The 25,576-nt window shown below is 39.7% G+C and overlaps 1 pseudogene; it reads right to left on the minus strand.

The window, feature by feature from the left end:
- Positions 1-21,072: 21,072 nt before the first annotated feature.
- Positions 21,073-22,041, minus strand: LOC139440074 (olfactory receptor 7A17-like; annotated as a pseudogene).
- Between the last annotated feature and the right edge of the window lie 3,535 nt (positions 22,042-25,576).

The following is a 25,576-nucleotide window of genomic DNA, read 5'->3' on the forward strand; positions in this document are numbered from 1 at the left end:
GAGGCACCCTGATTAGGTGCATATACAATAGAATATTAACCAGTGATAGACAGAAATGTTACATCCAGCCACAGAAGGCCAGGAAGACTCTCAAATGACAATTGTTAATTAAAAGAAACCAGTCTAAAAATGCTATGTGAATGATAGCAATTATATGACTTTCTGGATAAGACAAAAATATGAGACGATAGAATGAGCACTTGTTGCCGGAAGATTGGCAAAAGGGAAGGAGGATTGAGCAGTTAAAGCACAGGGGAATTTTTAAAGGGATGAATCTATTCTATACAAAAATGTTAATCTTAATTGTAGACAAATGACATCATGCATTTGTTAAAATACACTGACCTTGAAAAGACAAAGAGTGAACCAACTGTATACAAATAAAAATTCATTTACAAGTTCAAGAGAATCCCAGAATTTAATGAAAAATTGCAAAATTATCTCTCTATATTAGAATTGTATGTCATGCCCTTACAGAAGAAGATGGGGAAAAGGTGCTGAAAGTAGTAATATTGGATATGAATGGAGTCCATAAAATGAAGTGAAAGCTAACTTGCATAAATACCTTACTCTAGTTGATAAAGGTGTATCCCATCAGGGTATGGACAAACAATTTTAATAATTCTATACATGTACACTGGAATCAAGCAATTAATAGATGGATGAGTGATGGGAGAATAGATTCTCACAGTGAAGTGGGAGGTTACTCATAAGCAAGGGGAGGAGGCTAAAATATTCACATATATAATCATATAAATATGTGATAATGGTATAGATTTAGACACTTTACTATGAACCCATATGTAGGTGAATATAGTTAGAGAGGTTTGTATGTAGATATATTTATAGACAAGTATATATAAACAATTCAATGCACACGATATTTCTTTACATTGTCCACAGAGACAGCCTACAGGCCCCAGTTGCAAGAGAACAGATAGGTCTCAGACCTTAGAATTTAATACCATTATCCAGTAAGAGACTTCTTAGTGAAATAGCTAAATCTAGGAAAGAAATATTCAAGAAGCACCTGGAGCATCTTGTAACATCAAAAATTAAGTAAGTGCTAGAATAATCTCCTCATTGATGGGGTATAGTAAAGAGATACATGGTGTAGCTGAGAGAGTTCCCATGTTAAAATTGGAACAAACTGAACAACAACAAATAATAAAGTAGTATTGTATCACAATCTAAATTATAAATTAAATGTATTGAATCCATTCTGACATTTAAAAAATATTGATTAAGTAAATAAGAGACAAACGTCCCAGATAGAAATAGTCCAATAATTTATATAGCTCTTGCTCTCCCAAGGCAGTAGAGCTTAACTTTCACTCCTGAAGTATGGGCTTCAGTTAGCAACTTCTCTCCAAACATCATATATAGAAAGGCAGAGAAATGAGGAACTTTTTAGTGGGGGGCCTGCAACCACTGTTGATCAAGGTCAACTTCAACAGTGATAAGTCAGGATGGTAGGGTGAACCCTAGATGAACTCTGTGGTGAAAATGGCACTTAATCTCTGGCATTTTCCTCCAAAACACCCATAAACTCAATCTAATCATGAGGAAAATATCAATGGGACACTTCACAAAATACACAACCTGCACTCCTCCAAACTACTCAGGACATCAAAAACAAGGAGTCTGAAAATCTGTGGCCAGCATGAAGGGCCTAAGAATTTATGACAAATAAATGTGGTATTCTGGATAGCAGATGTTAATGGGGAAAGTAGGTGCAGCATATATGCAAACTCTCTCTAGTATTTTGTATGTTTTCTGTAAATATCACACTGATCTAAAAGTTTAATCTTTATTAAGAAGGAAAATCTTTCATGAAATGCAAAACCTTAGAAAATGGAAAACTCTTAACTTTATTCCAGATGCAACTACATGACTTACAAAAGACTATCACACTGCTGTAAATCTCACTTTCTTTATCTGACTCAACCCACACAGATTCATCTCCCCCATCTCCATCCCCACATTCACTGTGCTATTTCCAATCCTCATCATAAATGTGGGGTTTTGACAACAGTATTAGTCATATTGACCCAGAGTGAACTTTCAACAAGACAAGTCTTTTCATGAGCATCACCTTCTATAAATCCTGCAATGACTCTCCAATAATGTCAAACATAAATATCCATCTTGGGAACAAAACACAAGGATCTCTGTTATCTGGCTGCGGCCAACCTGGCTAGGCTCATCTTCCACTTCCACATCCTGTCCCTTATTGTTCATCAGATATTAAGAACTATATCTGAAACCTCAACACACCTTATAGTTATATTGAGCCCACATTTCTGTCCCTGACATCTCTTCTTTGTGTGCTTCTACAACCTTCTCCTATACCTGCTTACTCCAATCCTCCTTCTAGACTTCTAGCTGGTTATATAAGGGAACAGGGACATGTCTTATGAATCTTGAAAGAAATAAAATTGCCCTTTATCCTAAAATCACACAAAGTGAAAGTAAGTTTGGCATCCTTTGTCAAATCTACATGATAGGGTATGAGGCAGAGAGGGTGAACTATTACTTGGCGGCCATTTCTCCCTTCTTCTGCTTTGCATTCCTGTACTCAGAGGATGGTGAACTCAGAGGTGTAGTGATTTAAGCAAAACTCATGGCAATAGTGTCCTTCTATTTAGAATTAGAAAATGCAGCATGTTTTTGGAGCCAACAATTTCAGTGTAGTCTTCTTGGTTAAAAAATATTCCTGATAATAGAAAATTTCCATGTTTTGTACTTCCAATTACTTGAAAGTCAAATCTTTAGTTTCTTAAACTTTATTCAGAGTACATGTTTAATAAGCTTGTTCTCAGCATTCTAATAAAGATTTTAATTTTATTTTAAAGAAGCTTTACATTAAATAAACATTATATAAAAACTTAAGGGATATGTGGTAACCTCATATTTCTAATGTAGCATTTTGTATGAACTATGCATCTTTAAAAAATAAATTTAAAAACCTATTAAAAATAGCATAAGGGATTTCTGCATGTTACACCCCTTCCCCTCCTACACTTTCCCACTTTAACAACATCTTTCATTAAAGTGGTACATTTGTTACAATTGATGGACACATATTGAAGCATTGTTATTAACCATGGATTATACTTTACATTGTAGTTTACACTCTGCCACATTTTCTGTACTGAAAATGCCCCCATGTTACATCTATTCTTCCCTCTCCCTCTCCACAGAAACTCTGGTGGCCACTGCCTTCATATCAATGATAAAATTCTTCTATCATTGGAATAATAATGTCTATAATAGAATAATAATAATGGCTTGAATTCCCCAATCAAAAGACACAGACTGATATGATGGATTAAAAATAAGAGCCATCTATATGTTGTCTACAAGAGACTCACCTCAGACATAAGGGAACAACACAGGTTAAAAGTGAAGGACTTGGAAAAAGATATTCCATACAAATAGTAATAAAAAAAAGAGCTAGAGTAGTGATACTAATGTCAGACAAAATTTATTTTAAATGTAAAAATGTTATAAGGGATGAAGAAGGTCATTATGTATTAATAAAAGGGGCAATTCACAAAGAAGAAATAACTATACTAAATATTTATGCACTTAACCTGAGTGCCCCAATATATGAGGTACACACGGCAAAACTGAAGGGAAAAATGATCACTTTCAGTATTGAATAGAACATCTGGACAGTGGTTAAAAAAAGAAACAGAGAACTTGAATAATATGATAAGTGAACTAGACTTAACAGACTTCTACAGAGCATTGCACACCAAAACAGCAGGATATACAGTCTTTTCAAGTGCTCCTGGATCCTTTTCCAAGATAGACCATATGTTGCATCACATGACAAGTCTCAATAAATTTAAAGTGATTGAAATTATACCAAACACTTTCTCTAATCATAGTGGAATGAAGTTGGAAATCAATAATGGACAGAAAAAAGGGAAAATTATTAAATATATGGAAATTAAATGACACACTCTTAAACAATCAGTGAGTCAAGGAAAAAATCAGAAGACAATTCAGTAAATATCTTGAGGCAAATTAAAATGAGAACACAACTCATCAAAACTTGTGGGACACTGCTAAGGCAGTACTGAGAGTGAAATTTACAGCCTGCATTGTGTACATTAAAGAGAAGAAAGAGCTAAAATTGATGATCTAACTACATACCTGGAAGAACTAGTAAAAGAACAGCAAACTAAACTCAAACCAAGGTAAAGGAAAGAAATAGTAAAGATCAGAGCTGAAATAAATTAACTCAAGAACAAGAAATCAATGGAGAGAATCAACAAAACGAAAATTGGTTCTTTGAGAAGTTCATCAAAATTAACAAAACCTTACCTAGACTGACAAAGAAAAGAAGATAAAAGACAAAATAAATAAAATGAGAGGAGGAACGTTACCATTTATCCTGTAGAAACAAGAGAGATCAGAAGAGGATACTGTGAACTATTGTATGCCAAAAAACTAGAAAATGTAGATGAGATTGACAAATTCCTGGAAACACATGAACCACCTACACTGACTATAGAAGACCTCAACAAATCAATCGCAAGTGATTGAAACAGTCATCAAAAACATCCCAAAGATGAAAAGGCCAGGACCAGATGACTTCACAGGTGGATTCTTCCAAGTATTCAAAGATTAGTTAATACTGATTTTGCTCAAGTTTTCCAAAAAACTGAACAGGAAAGAATACTACCAAACTCATTCTATGAAGCCAGCATCACCTTAATACCAAAACCAGGTGAAGACAGTAAAAAAAAAAAAAGAAAATTACAGCCAATCTCTCTAATGAACATAGATGCAAAAATCCTCAATAAAATACTTCCATACAGAAGCCAAAAGCACATTAAAAGACTTATATGCCACAATCAAGTGGATTTTATCCCAGGTATGCAAGGGCATCTCAGCACAAGAAAATCAATTCGTGTAATAAAACACATTGATAAATTGAAGAAAAATGATATGATCCTTTCAATTGATTCAGAAAAGGCATCTGACAAAATACAGCACTTTTTCTTTAAAAAACACTACAATATGTAGGAATAGAAGGAAACTTTCTGAATATGGTGACGTGCATGTATGAAAAACCTACAGCTACAATTGTGCTCAATGGTGAAAAACTGAAAGATTTCCCACTGAGATAAGGAACAAGACAAGCATGCCCACTGTCACAATTATTATGCAAAATTGTGCTAGAAGTTCTAGCTAGATCAATTAGGCTAAACAAAGAAATAAAAGTCACCCAAATAAGAAAGGAAGAAGTAAAAATTTCGCTATTTGATGATGATCCTATGTCTAGAAAATCCTGGAAAAAATCCACAAAACAAAGCTAGTAGAATTAAATAGGCTAGTTCAGCAAAGTTGCCAGAAATAAGGTTAATATGCCAAAATAAATAATGCTTCTATACACTACTGATATGCAATTTGAGGAAGAGTTCAGGGAAAAAATCCATTAATTAAAGTGACTAAAACAAACAAATATTTAGCAATAAATTTAACCAATGACATAAAAGACCTGTATTCTGAAAACTACAAAACACTGCTAAAAGAAACAGAGGATGGCTTAAATAAATGGAAGAACATTCCATGTTCATAGTTTGTAACACTAAATATCATTAAGATGTCAATTTTCCCCACACTGATTTACAGATTCAATGCAATCCCAAGAAAAACCACAGTAGTATTTATTGCAGCTATGAAAAAGCAAACAGTCAAATTTATTTGGAAGGGCAAGGGACCCTGAATAGAAAAATAATCTTTAAAAAGAACAAAGTTGCAGGAGGCAGGGCAAGATGGCATCTGAGTGAGTGCACCTCATAATCTCTCCTGCAAAGAAACAGCTGAGTAGGGTTGGGGTCCTGCTGGACTGGGAAGTTTCAAGTGCTTGCAGGGCAGGAGGTGTCTGGACATTGATTTGATGAGAAAGTGACAGAAGAGATTCTTGCAAGAGGTGCTGCAGGGAACGCTTCACATTTGCTGTGTTTCCTCATCCTCCATTTCCTCTTTTCTGTGTGTATTGATTTTGGCCACCTACACTATCCCCTTTCCCCTACATCTTTCTATCCTCCATCATCTACTGTTTCTCTTACATTCCACCTCCCTTTCTTTGGACTCCAAATTGTCTGTCTTTTTATTTCTAATACCTTTGTTCTGTTTTCTGTCTTTTATCCACTCTGGATATTATTGTCTTTCTTTTCTCTTTCCCTCTCTCATGAAAACACTGCCCTTTTAATTCATACTATATTTCTCCCCATATTCAGTTGACTGTCTCATTATACCTACTCTACTTACTGCTATAACTCTACACAACTTACATGAGTCTAATATCCATTCTCCTAGATGTCACATTGTTGCCCTGTTAAAATTTTTTACCAATACTACTTTATACATTTTCTTTTCTTACTCATTTTGCTTTCCCTGGCCCTAATATTTTCCTTCAAAGAGAACTTACCCAGCAACAATAAAATAGAGTAAGAAGAACAAAGTGACAAAGAGAAGACATAACACTCACACATAAACAACAACTAACTAATCCCCACGATGAGACAAAGAAGCTAAGGAACTGAATATGCCCGTCAAGATAAAATGATGACCAGACAGCAACAAAAAACTACAAAACAAACCAATAATCAGGAAAACATGGCCAAATCCAATGAACAAACTAAAAACCAGGAAGAGGAGCAGGACATTGGACAAGTAATTAAAGATCTCAAAACATATATTAGAGACAAACTTAATGAAGTAAAGGAAGAGATTAACAATATGAAGAAAACACTTGGAGAGAAAAACAGACATAAACAAAAAGATAACAGATATGATGGTGATGAACACCACAGTTCAAGAAATCAAAAATACACTCTCAGCAAATAGCAGCAGATTAGAAGAGGCAGAGGAGAGAATTAGCGACATAGAAGACAATACATCTGAAATCAAACAGATAGTAGAACTGATTGATAAAAAGATAGAAAAAATCCAGCTGGGAGTTAGGAACCTGAATGACAATGCAAAACACACAAACATACATATTATAGGCATACCAGAAGGAGAAAAGGAGGGAAAGGGGACAGAAGGGGTGTTGGAGGAAAATAATGGCTGAAAACTTCCCAAATCTACTGAGGGAGATGGATGCACATGTCCAGGAAGCACAATGCACCTCAAACATCATAAATCACAATAGGCCGATCCCAAGACATACACTTGTCAAATTATCCAATGCTCAAGACAAAGAGAAAACTCTAAAAGCAGCAAGAGAAAAGAGAACCATCACATACAAGGGAGGCTCCATAAGATAAAGTGCTGATTTCTCATCTGAAACCATGGAGGCAAGAAGGCAGTGGTATGATATAGTTAAGGTACTAAAAGAAGAACAATTTCCAACCAAGAATACTCTACCCAGCTAAGCTAGCATTAAAAAATGATGGAGAGTTCAAAATATTCACAGATAAACAGAAATTAAAAGAGTATGCCAACAAGAACCCTGCCCTTCAAGAAATACTAAAGGGGTTGTGCAGGATGAAAGAAAGAAACAGGAGAGGCAGAGTTGGAGGAGAGTGTAAGAGCAACAAGAAAGACAAAAAGAGAAGGAAAAAACAAATAAAATATGAGAAACACAAGTCCAATAAAAATATGGCTAACATAAATAATTCCTTGAAAGTAATAACACTGAATGGCAATGGATTAAACTCACCTGTCAAAAGATTCACACTGGAAGATTGGATAAGGAAATATGACCCATCCATATGTTGTCTACAAGAAACATATCTTAGACCCAGGGATTCAAGGAGGTTGAAAGTGAATGGCTGGAAAACAATCTTACAAGCAAACAATAACCAAAAAAAGACAGGAGTAGCTATATTAATATCAGACACAATAGACTTTAAATACAAAACAATTGTGAGAGACATAGATGGATACTACATATTAGTGAAAGGGATAATCTTTCAAGAAGAATGAATGATCAAAATTTTATGCTCTGCGGTCACCAGTCGGGCTGAAGTGTGGTTTGCTGGCCTGGCGGGGGAGCAGCCGCGGTAGGCCAAGCTGCTGCCCCCATAATAGGGTGGCTGGTCGGACTCACTGCCACCCCTGAAAGGAACTCGGCATGGGCGCAGAGTGCCCTCGGGTCTCCCCTTCTCGGCAGCCATGCTTCCGCGGCCGCCCCTCCTCCCGGATGGCGCCACCCGATGCCTGTGGAGCAGCACCCTTCTTCTTCTTTCTCCCTGCGCAGGCGCAGGGCAGAAAATTCCAGTCTGCCCTTTTCCCCTCCCCCGACAGCAGCAACAGCCAGGTGTGGGCGGAAAAATCCAGCCCGCCCTTTTCCCCTCCCCCGACAGCAGCAACAGCCAGGCGTGGGCGGAAAAATCCAGTCTGCCCTCCACCCCAGCAACAGCAGCCACCAATCCCTAAACCCTGCCCCTTCCCCCAGCAACAGCGACAGCCAATCCCTAACCACCACCCCTCCCCCGTCCAGTACCGCCCACTGACCTTTCGCCAGCAACCAATCAGAACAGGGCGTGGCTTCGACCAATCAGCCTTCCCCAGCCCCTATAAAACTGTTGCCTCTCCCTCAGTAAAGTGGACTTGCGTGTTTACCTTGTCTCCGCGGTAGTTCTTCTGCCGTGCGCCCTCCAGTCCTGAGAGCCCCCGACAAGGGCCTGGCCTCCCTTGTCCCCAGTTCGTCGCCTGCTTCTCCGGGCGACCCCTTCGTCGCCGGCTTCGCCGGGCGACCCCGTCAGCCGAACCGCGCAACCCCTTGTGAGACCGATCCCTCGTCTGCTGCCGGACCGACCCCTCGTCCCAGGTGGGACCGACCCCTCGTCCCAAGCGGGACCGACCCCTCGTCCAGAGCTGGACCGACCCCTCGTCTGCAGCCAGACCCCACCTCTACCGACCGAGCAAGCCGCCGCAGCTGGCGCCCAATGTGGGGCAAAGCAACCCCACCACAGCACAACGTGGGGCAAGGCAACCCCACCACAGCCTCACTCCATAACCTGGCAGCCCCCCCCTCCTCTCTTCTCACCTTGGGACTTCTCTTGTGCAACATTGCTGCTACCTGAGCCTTGGCTACCTCATACGATCCACGGCGGTCTGGGAGAATCGCTGGATGGCTTTCTCCTTCCATGTCGGGGGCTTATACCAACCCGCTATGATTAAGAGGCGCCAATAAAACTCTCAGGAGCACGTGCCTGAGCACCTCCACCCCTGCCTTCACCTCTGCCTCCTCCCTTCTGCGCTTGCTCCCCTTTGCCTTGCTCCACTGCTCGTCGTCCCGCCCTCCCCTCGTCGGGGCCTTCTCTTGGCCCGCGACCACCGTCGGAGCCCCACCGGCTCCGACCCCTCGTCTCACCGCGCACCTCGGCTCCCATCGCCGCGCTCTCAAGGTAAGGGCCCCTTTTCTTATCGGCTCCAAAAGGCCATTAGCAATGGGTAACATCCTATCTGCTAAGCAAGCCCCACAAGTTCGGGCTCTCGCCGGTCTCCTAGACACTCACCGGTGTAAGATCTCTTTCAAACAGCTTCAAGTATATTGGGACCTTTTTCTCCCCTTTAATCCGTGGCTTACCACGTGTCGGCTCTGGGACCCGGACACCTATACTCGCCTTATAGATAGGGTCACTTTTGCTGTGGAGCAGGAAGGTAAAAGATTCCCTCCTGGCTTATTACAGGCAACATGAAGTCCACAAGAAATCTTGAAGGGTATAATCTATGATATGCTATATAAAAAAGGATTTAAAAGCAGCTATACCAAGAAAGTAAGAATTAAGAGTCAACTGTAAATAAATTATATATTTCTGTTAATGTGTTGTAATTGTTCTGTGTTTGTCTGTCTGTTCGTTCAATGTCAACGTATATTGTGATACCTCCGGATGGTAAATATAAATTACTAGAAATCTTTAAAAGAGCTCTATTCAAATGGCCAAAAATTAAATAAGCGCTTATATTAATACTTAAGTTTATTATATTAATACATAAGTTTAAATGTTAATAAGATATCTACAATTTTTAAAAAAAATTGTAAGTCTTAATTAACAAAATTAACTGTACGTCTTCATAAAAAGTTGTTCTTGCCTAGATTAAAATGAATAACTTATTTTTCTTCACAGGATAATATAAAGAATGTAAAACTTATATGAATATTAAAAAGGTTAAAAGTTTGTAAAAATGCTAACGGAAATGTAATAAGTTTTGCAAAAAGACGTATTTTGTCCTAAAGTAAGATGGCTAATTTTTCATAAACTCTTGAAATTTAATTTGCATGCGGCAAGTGTAAAAGGTATTGTGATAACTTTACGTAAGGGAATGTGTTCTGTAAAGATAAAATTTATCTTCAATAGTTTACATTAAGGTATTAAATGGCTAATTCCAAAAGGTCATTCTTAAATATATATATATAAAACTAAATTGATGATAATAATAATAAAAGGTAATTTTGTAACAGGAAAGATTAACAGCAACCAAGCTCCCCTGCCAACTTGCTTTTAGGAAACGGTTTCTAATATTGCATGCTACTAAGTATTTAAAGAAAAGTTATTCTTAAGGAAACAGAGGATGATTTTGTCTTTGCAGCCATTGTCTACTTAGCAACACCCCTCGCTATCGGCCTAGCCACTGTTGCGCCGGACGATTGAAACCTTAAACAAAGACTCCTCCTCACTGTCATCTTCCTATCTATCGTTACTATATTTACTGCCCTCATTCTCCTTCGTTTATAAAGCAGTCTCCTACAAACCACAAAGCTTCTGTCTTAAACATACCATTCTCAACCCTATCCTCTAAATGATCTTCTCACTTCCCCCACAGCCTTTAATACTCTATTTCTTTCTCATAACCTTTGCTTTCTTGATAATATTTTCCACCATCTGTCTAGCCACTACCACCCCAGAAGATTGTAACCACGGCCCCCCATGCCACCATCGCTCTCAAGCAGCTCCAGTCCCGCGAAACGGTCCGCAACCTGCTTTCCCCGGCCCGCGGCCTGCTTTCTAGCATCCAATAACACTTCTGCTCTTGCCTCCCCATACTTCTGCGGAGCTTCCTCCTGTCTCGACCTCACTCCTCTTCTCAGCCATCCAAAGCGTCCTTTCTCGTCCCCCGCCCCCCCTCCTTTTTTCGCTTGAACCCCTATTGCGTTGCAGATTGGGCCGCCCCATGTCGGCCCGCCCCATTAACATCAGCCTCTCTCGCGCCCGTGAAGACTTTGGCCTTCTTATTGTCCTCGCCTACGTCTCCACCACTCCCGATGCTGCTGCCACCACCATCGCTGGTGCCCTGATGCAACTTGTCCTCACCGCTGCGATCCTCCAGACCATCACAGTCTGCCTCTACCGCTCTTCGCCACCAAGAAGAGATCAACTACCTGTAACGCGCTGTCATCCTGGACTTTTAACAACAGATAGACCTTATAGCCACCGAGATCAACGGGAATTGGACATTGGCCACCCTTGCTTGCAACGGCAAGATACCGCCCCCCAAATTGTACATTTGTATCCCCGTCATACTCACCTCCCTCTTCAGCCCCACTTCCCTCATTGCTTACTGCCTCTTGGGACTCGGCTACTTGTTGCTGCTGCCATCCTGGCCCTTATTTGAAAAAAAGGGGGAAATGCGGTCACCAGTCGGGCTGAAGTGTGGTTTGCTGGCCTGGCGGGGGAGCAGCCGCGGTAGGCCAAGCCGCTGCCCCCATAATAGGGTGGCTGGTCGGACTCACTGCCACCCCTGAAAGGAACTCGGCATGGGCGCAGAGTGCCCTCGGGTCTCCCCTTCTCGGCAGCCATGCTTCCGCGGCCGCCCCTCCTCCCGGATGGCGCCACCCGATGCCTGTGGGGCAGCACCCTTCTTCTTCTTTCTCCCTGCTCAGGCGCAGGGCAGAAAATTCCAGTCTGCCCTTTTCCCCTCCCCCGACAGCAGCAACAGCCAGGTGTGGGCGGAAAAATCCAGCCCGCCCTTTTCCCCTCCCCCGACAGCAGCAACAGCCAGGCGTGGGCGGAAAAATCCAGTCTGCCCTCCACCCCAGCAACAGCAGCCACCAATCCCTAAACCCTGCCCCTTCCCCCAGCAACAGCGACAGCCAATCCCTAACCACCACCCCTCCCCCGTCCAGTACCGCCCACTGACCTTTCGCCAGCAACCAATCAGAACAGGGCGTGGCTTCGACCAATCAGCCTTCCCCAGCCCCTATAAAACTGTTGCCTCTCCCTCAGTAAAGTGGACTTGCGTGTTTACCTTGTCTCTGCGGTAGTTCTTCTGCCGTGCGCCCTCCAGTCCTGAGAGCCCCCGACAAGGGCCTGGCCTCCCTTGTCCCCAGTTCGTCGCCTGCTTCTCCGGGCGACCCCTTCGTCGCCGGCTTCGCCGGGCGACCCCGTCAGCCGAACCGCGCAACCCCTTGTGAGACCGATCCCTCGTCTGCTGCCGGACCGACCCCTCGTCCCAGGTGGGACCGACCCCTCGTCCCAAGCGGGACCGACCCCTCGTCCAGAGCTGGACCAACCCCTCGTCCGCAGCCAGACCCCACCTCTACCGACCGAGCAAGCCGCCGCAATGCTCCTAACAAGGGTGCCTCCAAATACATGAGGCAAACACTGGAAAAACTAAGTGAAAGAATAGGTGTGTCTACGATTGTAGTAGGGGACTTTAATACACCACTATCGCCTTTGGACAGAACATCTCAACAGAGAATCAATAAAGTAATAAAAACTTTGAACAGTGTATTGGAGGAGCTGGATCTAATAGACATATACAGATCATTACATCCAAATACAGCAGGATCTACATTGTTGTCAAGTGCAATCTCCAAGATAGACCATATGCTAGGCCACAAAGAAACTCGCAATGAATTGAGAAAGATCAAAATGATACAAAATAATTTCTCTGACCACAGTGGAGTGAAGCTGGAATTCTGCAAGGGCCAGAGACACAGATTTCACACCAAGATATGGAAATTAAACAGCACACTCTTAGAAAAACAGTGGGTCAAAGAGGAAATCTCAAAAGAAATTAATAACTACCTTGAAACTAATGAAAATGATAACACAACATACCAAAACTTATGGGATGCCACAAAAGCAGTACTGAGAGGGAAATTTATAGCAATAAATTCATAGATCAAAAAGATCAAAAATTGAAGAACTAACTACACATTTGGAGGAATTAGTAAAAAGACAACAAAGTAACCCCACAGGAAAAAGAAAGAAAGAAATAACAAAGATAAAATCAGAACTAAATGAAATAGAAAATAAGAAAGCACTTGAAAAGATAAACAAAACCAAGAGCTGGATCTTTGAGAAGATCAATAAAATTCACAAACCCTGAGCTAGACTAACAAAGAAAAAAAGAGAGAAGATGCAAATACACAAAATAAGAAATGAAAAAGGAGATATCACCACTGACCCACAGAAATAAAGACTATCATAAGAGGATACTTTGAAAAACTATATTCCAACAAAAATGACAATTCAGAGGAAATGGACAAATTCCTAGAAACACCGAAGCAGCCTATATTGACAAAAGACGAAATTGATGATCTCAACAAACCAATCACAAGTAAAGAGATAGAATCAGTCATTAAAAATCTCCCAACTAAGAAGAGCCCAGGGCCAGATCGCTTCACAGGTGAATTCTACAAAACAATCTGGAAAGAACTAACCCCAATCTTGCTGAAACTCTTCCAAAAAACTGAAACAGAAGGAACATTGCCTAACTCATTCTATGATGCCAAAATTACCCTAGTGCCAAAGCCAAACAAAGACAATACAAGAAAGGAAAATTACAGACCAATTTCTCTAATGAACCTAGATGCAAAAATCCTCAACAAAATACTTGCTAACTGTATTCAACAACACATTAAATGAATTATACACCTTGACCAAGTGGGATTCATTCCGGATATGCAAGGATGATTCAACATAAGAAAATCAATTAATGTAATACACCATATAAACAGATTGAAGGGAAAAAATCACATGATTATATCTATAGATGCAGAAAAAGCATTTGACAAAATACAGCACCCTTTCTTGATAAAAACACTGCATAAGATTGGAATGCAAGGAAATTTTCTGAACATGATAAGGAGTATATATGAAAAACTCACAGCCAACATTGTTTACAATGGTGAAATCCTAAAATCTTTCCCTCTAAGATCAGGAATGAGACAAGGATGCCAACTATCACCTCTTCTATTTAACATTGTCTTAGAAGTTCTTGCTTGAGCACTGAGGCAAGAACCAGATATAAAAGGCATTCAAATTAGAAAGGAAGAAGTCAAAATTTCATTATTTGCAGATGACATGATCCTATACATAGAAAACCCTGAGAAGCCTACAACAAAGCTTCTAGGACTTTTAAATGAGTTTAGTAAAGTCGCAGGTTATAAGATCAATGCGCAAAAATCAGTAGCATTTCTGTACACCAATAAAGAGCAAGCTTAGGAGGAAATCAAGAAACAAATACCATTTACAATAGTAAATTTTTAAAAATCAGATACCTAGGAATAAACTTAACTAAAGATGTAAAAAACTTCTACACAGAGAACTACACAACGCTGTTCAAGGAAATCAAAGAAGAACTAAATAAATGGAAGAATATTCCCTGTTCATGGATAGGAAGACTAAATATTATTAAGATGTCTATCCTACCAAAATTGATCTACACATTCAATGCAATCCCAATAAAAATCAACACAGCATTCTTTAATAAACTAGAAAAATTAGCTATGAAATTTATTTGGAAATGTAAGAGGACTCCAAAGCCAAAGACATATTGAAAAGAAAAACGAAATTGGAGGAATCACACTACCTGACTTCAAAACATACTGCAAAGCTACAGTGTGAAAACAGCATGGTATTGGCACAAGGAGAGACACACAGACCAATGGAACGAAATTGAGAGTTTTGATATAGATCCTCATATATATAGCCATGTAATATTCGATAAAGCCACCAAAATCTCTCAACTGGGAGAGAATGGCCTATTCAACAAATGGTGCCTGGAGAACTGGATATCCATATGTAAAAGAATGAAAGAGGATTACCAACTCACACCTTATACAAAAATCAACTCAAGATGGATCAAAAACCTAAATATAAGAGCCAAGACCATAAAGACTTTGGAAAGCAGTGTAGGGAAGCATCTACAGGACCTAGTAATAGGAAAGGGCTTCATGAACTTCACACCAAAAGCACAAGCAGCAAAAGAACAGATAGATAAATGGGACTTCCTCAAAATTAAAGCCTTCTGCACCTCAAAGGAGATTGTCAAGAAAGTGAAAAGAGAGCCTACACAATGGGAGAAAATATTTTGTAACCATATATCTGACAGTAGACTTATAACCTGCATATATAAAGAACACCTATATCTCAAAAATAAAAATACAAACAACCCATTTTTAAAAAGGGGAAAAAAGATTTAAACAGACACTTCTCCAAAGAAGAAATACAAATGGCCCAAAAGCACATGAAAAAATGCTCCAAATCGCTAGCTATTAGGGAAATGCAAATCAAAACTACAATGAGATACCATCTTACTCCCATAAGATTGGCAACTATGAAAAAAAAACAGAAGACTACAAATGGTGGAGAGGATGTGGAGGAATGGGAATGGTGGGAATGCAGAAGGTTCCAGCCATTCTGGAGGACAGTTTGGCAGTTTCTCAAAAACCTAGTTATAGATTTGCCATATGACCCAGCAATTCCACTGCTGGGTATATACCCAGTAGAACTGAAAACAAGGACACAAACCAACATATGCACACCAATATTCATAGCAGCATTGTTCACTGTTGCCAAAAGTTTGAATCAACCCAAATGCCCATCAACAGATGAGTGGATAAATAAAATGTGGTATATATATACAATGGAATACTACTCAGTTCTAAGAATAAATACACTACAAACACACGTGATAACATGGATGAATCTTGAGAACCTTATGTTGAGTGAAGCAATCCAGGCATTGAAGGACAAATACTACATGACCTCAATGATATGAAATAAGTAAACCAAACTGCCTTAGAGAGCAAGAGACTGGATGATAGGCTTACAGGAATTGGAGGGTAGAGGAAGGATGTAAGCTGACACCTACATGGGTGAAATCTATGATAAGCTGGAGGTAAGTATTTGGACAAGGAATAGATAGAATGGGGGCATAGGGTTACCTTTGGGTGGAGCTTTTTGGGCTTGAGGGGGACTAGGGAGGGGAGGATGGGTAATATTGCCCAAGAAATTGGGGGGAGGGTGGGGAAACATACAAATATAGGAGATTGTCAGATATTTGGTTGAGAGTATAATGCTGAGAAAACTTTTTCAAAAATATAATAAGGAAGGTTACCTGTCTAAGATGCTTAGAGGGGATAATCTGATGCAGGACAGGCTTCTAGGGAGTGTGTGGGTGCTCATTTTGCCATAGTGGGTTATATCATTGGATAGAGACCCATATAATGAGAGTGAAGGTGTACCCACATCCTGCGGAGAACTGATGTTCTCAAATACAGGGAATGTATCTCTCGAGAGAAATCGTGGCTCCCAATGCGTTAGGGCAGTTGAGTGTATCAACCCCGCAACACTGTTGCAAGTATCTCTGAACATGGCCCTTCAAGCAATGAATCTTGACCGTCACTGTGGGCCCTAAGGGGAGGGGGAAAGAAATATTGAATAGATGGAATCAATGTAACTGTGTGGGCAATAGAAGTGTTCCACAAGATTATGCAGGGATGGATATAAGACATGTTAAATTACACCAAAAATGTATAGGGGCTGATATGCTAAAATGGAACTCATAATGTAAAACACAAGATAACTAAAATTTTAGAAAATTGTATAGTCTAAAATATAAACCACAATGTAAACCCAAATGTTACCTTGTTTGAAAGGTATTGTCTCAATATCTGTACGTCAGTTTCAGTAAATATAGTATGAATATGTAAAAAGATTACTACTGTGGAAGGGAAAAGGGTTTTATGTTGGATATGTGGGAGTACTGTATATTGTATATGTGAATTATTGTGATCTAAAACTTTTGTGAAGATAAGCTTAATAATTAGGGGGGAAAAAGTAAAAGAAAGGATGTAGATATGGAGAAAAAGATGGAAGAAGTTACCTTGCCAATTTGCATGCAGGGAAACACTTATTGCAGTGGTGGAAGGCAAAACATCAAAAACAAAGCTTTTTCATTTTTTAATTTTTTGATACCCCAATTTATTTTTACCTTAATTTTTCTAAATTAATATATATCCTATATCTAACCTTTAAACTCATCACTATATTCCATTTTACTATTAATGGAACCTGGCAATATATTGGGTTTCATTATTGAAGAAGTTTTGGATCACAGAGAGGTTCAAAAATGGCAGGGGAGGAATACTGGTGTGGGATGTTATTGACAGGGGACACATGGTTGGCAGGGAGTTCTCCAGGGCATATATCCAGGGTACATAAAAATGTTTGGATATTTTCACAGTGGTTGCAATTGAAAACAACAACTGAGGGAGTGCTGAGTTCCTAGCCAGGGAAGCTCTATCACAGGCCCTAAAGGAACAGCAACAATCCCCCAAGTGCAATGGCAAAGACCAAAAAAGAAGGAAGGTCCAACAATGAACCCTTGATACTAATGACTATGCTTGTGAGCCTGTGCACCTGAAATAAGAACAAGGCCTAAGCTGCAGGGTGCCTAAGAGTTACCTCCTGAGAGCCTCCGTGTTGCTCAAATGTGGCCAGTCTCAAAGCCAAATTCAGCATGTAACTGTGTTGCCTTCTCCCCAGCATGGGATATGACCCCCAGGGATGAGCCTCCCAGGCACCGAGGGATTACTACAAGTACCAGCTGGTGATGTAACTAGAAAATGACCTTGAATAAAAGGGTCAACTTGGACCAGCAGAATATCTCAGTCTACATATAATACCATGAGTTAAAAGTGCTTTTTTGACCTGAAGAAAAGGGGGAAATGGAAAGGACAAATGAGTTTATTATGGCTATGAGTCTCCAAAAAGAGCCAGGAGGTTATCAGAGTGGTCACCCTTATGCACACCTCAGCAGAGTCCCAGAGACAGATAAAGTAGATACAACTCCAGGTATTGGTTCTTCTGAGGGTTACAGAAAAAGACCCACAGGTTCTATGGTCATGGCAGATGGAGTTCAGTGCCATGTAGTTGGCCCTACTTTGGAGTTTGTGTTTCTTTGTGATGGAGCTGGACTCAGATGTGATCTTTGTCCACAAGCCTCTCCTGTTACTTTTACCAGTTCTGTAGTTGGTGCTTGGGTTTAGTGTATACCCACGGGATCTGAATCTCTGGACTGACCATGTGATAGCCAGGCCCTGAGTCTCAACAGACTTGCAACTCCTACACTCTGGTTTATTGGACTTACCCCATTCAGCTAACATGGAGGTGAAGAAGGTCAACCACCACACCAGGGAGCCAAGAGTGCCTACAACTGAAAGCAGGAGAATTGCATCCAGCATCTAAGCCCCCTCTTGATATAGATGTGGAGTGGACAAAACCTTTCTAAGGTCCACAGGATGGAGAAATAAAGTATGGATTAGAGTGGACTTACTGATATTCTATTCATGAACTATTGTGATTAGTAATCAAAGAAAATGTGGGATTGGTGTGGAGAAAGTGGCCATGGTCACTGCTGGGGGTAGGGAGTGGGAGGAAGAGATGTGATGTGAGGGCATTTTGGGGGGTTGGAGTTGTCCTGGATGGTGCTGCAGGGACAGTTACCAGATATTATGTCCTCCCATGGCCCACTGGATGGACTGTAGGAGAGTGTGGGCTATGGTGTGGACCATTGATCATGAGGTGCAGCGGTGCTCAGAGGTGTATTCACCAAGTGCAATGAATGTCTCATGATGATGGAGGAGGTTGTTATGGGGAGAGGAGTGGGGGGAGGGGGTGGGGAGGATATGGGGATAAATAAAGACTGAAAAATAAAATAAAATTAAAAGAAAGAACAAAGTTGGAGGATTCCTACTTCCTGACTTTAAAGCATATTATTTAGCTGCAGTGGTAAACCCAGCATGGTACCTGCATAAGAAGAGATACACCAATGGAACTGAATCAAGAACTCAGAAATTGAAGCTCAGTCAATTTCAGTTAGTCAGGTGATTTTGAAAAGGCTGCTAGACCCACCTAGCTGGGTCAGAACAGTCTATTATACAAATGGTAATGGGAGAACTGGATAGCCATTTCCAAAAGAAAGAGAGAAGACCCCTATCTCACACCTTATACAAAAAAATAGCTCAAAATGGATTGAGGATTTAAATATGAAAGATATAATCATAAAAGTTCTAGAAGAAAATGTAGGAAAACATCCTCAAGATCTTGTGTTAGGATGTAGTTTCTTATAGCCAAAGCAAGGGCAACAAATGATGTAGATAAATGATAGATAAATGGGACCTCTTCAAACTTCAACACTTTTACACCTCAAAGGGCTTGGTAAAAAGGGTGAAAAGGCAGCCAACTCAATGGGAGAAAATATTTGGCAACCACATATCTGATAAGTGTTTAATCTCTATGATATATAAGTAGATCATACAACTCAACAATAAGAAAACAAAGTATCTGATTTTAAAAATGGGCAAAAGAATTGAAAGGACAACTGTCCAAAGAGGAAATAAACAATGGTGAAGAAACACATGAAAAAATGTTCGACATCACTAGTGATTAGGGAAATGCAAATCAAAGTTACAATGAGATACCATTTCACATCTATTAGACTGGCTGCTATTGAAAAGTCAGAAAACTGTTAAATGTTGGAAAGGATGTGTAGAGATATCAATGCTTATTCACTGTTGGTGGGAATGTGGAATGGTACACCACTGTTTCGCATTTCCTTCAGAAGTTGAATATACTTGCCATGGTACCTAGAAATAGAATTGCTAGGTTTAAACCTAAAAGAACCGAGTGTCAGGCATACCAATGTTCATATGTGTTATTTATGATACCCAAAAGTTGGAAACAACCCAGGTGTCCATCAACTTATAAATGGATAAACACATTTTGGATTATATAAATGATAGAATATTATGCAGCACTAAGAAGAAATGAATTTGTGAAACATAAGACAACATGGATGAACCTAGGAGACCTTATGTTGAGTGACACAAGCTTAACACAAAAAGACAAATACTGTATGATTGCCCTATTATGAACTAAACGTATTATGGGAAATGTAAATATATATGTGAAATGTAAGTATTAGTAGAATTGTGTATATAAGACTGTTTTTCTTTGAAGCTGAACAAATGCAAGTTAATAGTACAAAATGTTAATATCGGACAAATAAACTAAAACATTAGACTAAGTGAAGACCAGACACAGAGTACTACATATTGTATAATTCCATTTATATAAAAAGTACATATAAATCAATCTATAAAGATGAAAGTAAATTAGTGGTTATGTAGGCCTGAGGAAGGAATGCTAAGAGGCATAGAGTCTTTCTTTTTGGAGTAATGAAATTGTACTAAAATTTTTGAGATGATGAATGTACAATATTGGGATTATACTAAAAACTATTGATTATACACATTGGATAGAAGAACCAGAAACAGCAGCTATGTACAGTGAGGGAAGCACAGAGTGACTGAGAGGTGAGGAGTTTTCTTATTTGTTTGTTTTCTTTTTTATTTGAATTATTGAAATAATGAAAGCTCTAATAATGATTGAAGCAATAAATGAACAACAATGTGATTATACCAAATACCATTGATATTATACCAAATACCATAGCAACAAAATTAATCTGAAAAAAATTTTAAGTAATTTCTTTCATCTGGCAGCAACTGCAGTACACCTTCATCCTTACAATACCTCTGATAATTTTATAAATACCAAACTACATATATTAAATATTTTGCTAGTGAAAATTCAGGCAACAGTTTCAGCCCTTAATATTGATTCTAGGGAATACAATAAGAGAGATCACATGATATAAAATAAAATATAGAAGAAACGATTGTATTTGATATATAAAACTTAAAGAAGTAGAATTTTGGAAATTAGGCAAATAACAGATTATCTTTCTATGCACTTATAAAAGTATATCAATTTAGATCTCCCAGTGTTTGACCTCCATTAATCATGGGCACTTTTCTAAATTTGAGACAAATAATCCTTTTATAGAAATAATGGTTCTCAACTTTTTTAAGGCCTGCTTTATGTCCTTATTTCTAAGACTATAGATAAAGGGGTTCAACATGGGAGTGACCACCGTGTACATCACTCAGGCTATTGCATTTGCCCTTGAGTTTTGGGTAACAGCCAAAATGAGATATACTCCATAATCTGTACCACAAAACAAGGAGACTACTGAGAGGTGAAATCCACAAGTAGAAAAAGCTTTATGCTTCCCCCACCTGTTGAAATTCTCAAAATGGAGATGCAATCTTAGAGTAAGAGAAAAGGATCCCAGTGACTGGAATAAAATACAGAAGCACAGTTGCAAAACACATCACTAGGTCACTGAGGAAGGTGTCAGAACAAGCAAGTTGGACAACCTGACCAATTTCACAGAAAAAAAAATGGAAGATTTCCAATACTGTTTAAAAAGACAACTGCAAAATCACTAAGCCATGTGAAATAGAGACAAAAATACTCAATAACCAGGATGCCAGCAGCAAGAGGCCACAGAGTGGGGGTTCATGATGACCATGTAGTGCAAATTGTGACACATAACCACAAAGTGGCCGTAGGCCATCACAGTCAAGAGGGCATTATCTAATTGTCCTAAAATCATGAAAAAATACATCTGGATGATTCAGCTGTCATAAGTCATAATTGTGTTTTCTGACTGGAAGTTCTGCAGCATCTTTGGGACAGTAGTGGAGGTGAAACAGACATCGGTAAAAGAGAAGTTAGAAAGGAAGAAGTACATGGGTGTGTGGAGGTGGGAGTCCGAGATGATGGCCAGGATGATGAGCAGGTTCCCAGTGAAGGTGACCAGGTACATGTGCAGGAACAACCCAGAGAGGAGGGACTGCACCTCTGTATCTTCTGAGAGCCCCAGGAGGATAAATTCTGAAACACATGTTTGGTTTTCTTGTTCCATGTAGCTGATGATACTATTGAAAAGAGTGCCGATTTAGCCACAAGCAACAATCAGCAAATTAACATAAATTCTATGGTTTGCAAACTCATTAAGTTAATGATTTTTATTAGATAGACAGATTGATTGATTGATTGATTGATGATAGATACCTAGATAGCTAAATAGGTAGATAGATAGACAGATAGATGATAGATAGATAGATAGATAGATAGATAGATAGATAGATAGACAGACACATAGAACCCTTTATCTAACAATACCAGAGAAACCAAATCCTCCTGCATCTCTCTGATACTGTTTCTAACTTGCCATACTTGTCCATAATTGTAAACACCACAGCAATACTTTCCATTAATACTTTCCATTAAAAGTGATCTTAGAATTGATTTTAAAAAACAAACATTTGACTGGTCATTTTATACCTTGTGATGAAAAACTTGTGGTAAGGGATATTAGTGATGGTTACACAATATTCTAAATGCAATCGATATTACCAAATTGAACACTTGAAAATGGATGAAAAGGGAAATATTAAGCTATGTATAAGTTATTACAATAAAAAGATGAAACTAATTAATTCATTAGAGGCAATCTGGTTTAAGGTACAATAGACTAAATATTTAAAGATGGAGTTTCTTTCCAACATGATCTTACATTTAACTCAATCCAGCTCTAAATGCCAGCAAATAATTTTTAGGGTATTGACAAACTAATTCTAAAATTTATATGGAAACATAAAAAAACTAGAAAGCTAATATAATACTAAAGAACAAGAAAGTTTTAGGACCTATTCTACCTGATATTACTGAGCTAACCTAAATGATATTGAAGAAGAACAAAGTTGTGGGACCATATTAATTAGTATCAAGATTTACTATAATAAAGTAATCAAACACTGTTGCTTTGTTGAAATAAATACATAAACTAATTTAGAGAACCCAGAAATAGATCCACACAAATGCAGTCACAAGATCTGTGACAAGGAGAAAGGTCAATTCAATGGAGAAAGTGTGGACTTTTCAGCAATTGTTGCTGCAATAATGGGATGAAAACGTGTAGATATAAAGGAAATTAGACACAGATTGTGTATATTTCACAATATTAACTCAACATGAATGCTACAATTACATATAAAATGTGAAGTATGAAAATTCTAGAACTTAACATACAAGAAAAACAAGTGAGAGTTTAGATACAGCACCCAAAGCACTATTCATGACAGAAGAAAATATATGTTATACAGTATTAAAATGTAAAACATCTGTTCTTGAGAGTTATTGATAAGGAAATGAAAAGAGAGTCAACAGACTTGGAGAAAATATTTGCAAAACACATACAAATTATTTGCATTCAGAAATATATAGAACTCTTTTAACACACAACAATGAGAATGCAGATAACCTATTAAAAAGGGCGAAAATATCTGAGTTGAATCTTTTTTTTGTCTTTATTTATTTATTTTTACTATTACATTAAAAAAATATGAGGTCCCCATATACCCCCAACCCCTCACCCCACTACTCCCCCAATAGCATTCTTCTCCATCATCATGAGACATTCATTACATTTGGTGAGTACATCTCTGAGCATCACTGCACCTCATGGTCAATGGTCCACATCAAAGCCCACACTCTCCCATGTTCCATCCAGTGGTCTGAGTGGAATCTTAACCAAGAATATATATAGGGGCGGCATTGGAGGCTCTTTGGGACCGGGCCGTTTCGGATTTTTGCTGGTCGGGAGGTGTCTGGATATCGATTTGGAGGGAAGGTAACAGAGAGGATGAGTCTGTGAAATATACACGGAGATCCCAGCTGTGCACTGAAGATTCCCTCCTTGGGTGGGTGGAGCAGCGGCATCCGGTGCCGCCGCAGCGTGGGGAGCTGGCGCAGGGCGGGGAGCGGGCGCAGCACAGGGAGCGGGCGCAGCACAGCAGGGTTCTCTTTCTTTTTGTTTTTATTCTTTTTTTTGGAGGCTCTGCAGTACTGGGGAGTTCGTGGGCCCTGGGCAGCCTATTGGGGGGTTAGTGGGACGGGAGACGCTTGCAGACCGATTTGGGCAGACATGTGGGGGAATTTTTGATTGCGGACACAAACAATAGCGTTTCCACCTAGAGCAACGTCCCCTCCCCCCCAAGCCCAGCTGCTGACCTATAGCAGTCTTAAAGTGATAACAACAAAGAGACGCTACCAGGGTCTCGCGGGGTGGCAGGCGTTTGGAAGCTGATTAGGGGAATATTTTGCGAAACGTGGGAATTTCAGGTTTGGATTCTATTATTAACGTTTTGGGCTGGAGCCCCTCCCCAGGACCTGGATATTGATTTGAATCATTAAATTGGCTGCAGCCTAGAGGCGCCCCCAAGTGGCCATTCCGGGGGGCCACAGGGTGGGAGGGTTCCTGAAGTCAATTGGTGATATATCCACACAACAGACCCTAGTACCTGAGTGAATTATAGGGTAGAGAACACAGGATAGAGCTTGTGGATGTGACCTCACCCGTAGGGCTGGCACCCAGCTGCAGGGATCCCTGAAGGCTGTGATGCACTGTGGTGCTCCCAGGCTTCCTATTAACTGGACTCGAGGTTGCCAGGTCTGAGTTCCCTGGACTCTGGCAGCCCACACACCAGAGACTCACACCTCTTGAGGCCTCAATACCTCAGACTTTCCATCCCTGAACCCACCATGCCCTGAGGTCCATCTGAGGTCCTTGAATGTCCTAGCCCTCAACGTTTGCATTTTTTCTTCTTTGTTTGGTTTTGTTTTGTTATTACTTTTATTCTATTTCTATTTTTTATTCTATTTTTTTAATGTTCTGATTCCTGGCATTGCATTATCCCCTAGTCTTTTGTCCCAGCATATCCCCCAAAGTCTTTTTTTTTTCCCTCTCTTTCTTGTCCCCCATCTTCTTCTTAATCTATTTTCTCTGAACAATACAATAGGTCCTGCAGGAAACATCTCACATTTGCTAGGTTTCCTCATCCTCCACTGCCTCATTTCACTGTGAATAGATTTTTGCTATCTAAACGATCCCCTTTCCCCTACATCTGGATATCCTCCACCATCTACTATCTCTCCTATATTCCACCTCCCTTTCTTTGATCCACAAAGTGTCTAACTCTTAATTTCTAATACCTTTGTTCTGTTTTCTGTCTGTTATCCGCTCTTGAAACTATTACCTTTCTTTTCTCTTTCCCTCTCTCACAAAAACAATAGCTTCTTAGTATGTACCATATTCCTCCCATATTCAGTCTTCTACCTCATTATAGGTACTCTACCTACTGCTATAACTCTACACAATTTACATGAATCTAACCTCCATCCTCCCAGAACTCATATTGTTGCTTTGTTAACATATATCACCAATATTACTTTACACTTTTTCCTTCCTTACGCAATTGCCTTCCCCCGGCACTAATACTTTCCTATAAAGTGAACTTAACCAGCAATAAGAAATTAGAATAAGAAGGAAAAAAAAAGTGACAAAGAGAAGATATAACACTTAGGCCAAAACAACAACTGATTAATCTCCAAGACTA

This window comes from Dasypus novemcinctus, chromosome 11 (genome assembly GCF_030445035.2).
Source record: "Dasypus novemcinctus isolate mDasNov1 chromosome 11, mDasNov1.1.hap2, whole genome shotgun sequence".
NCBI lineage: Eukaryota > Metazoa > Chordata > Mammalia > Cingulata > Dasypodidae > Dasypus > Dasypus novemcinctus.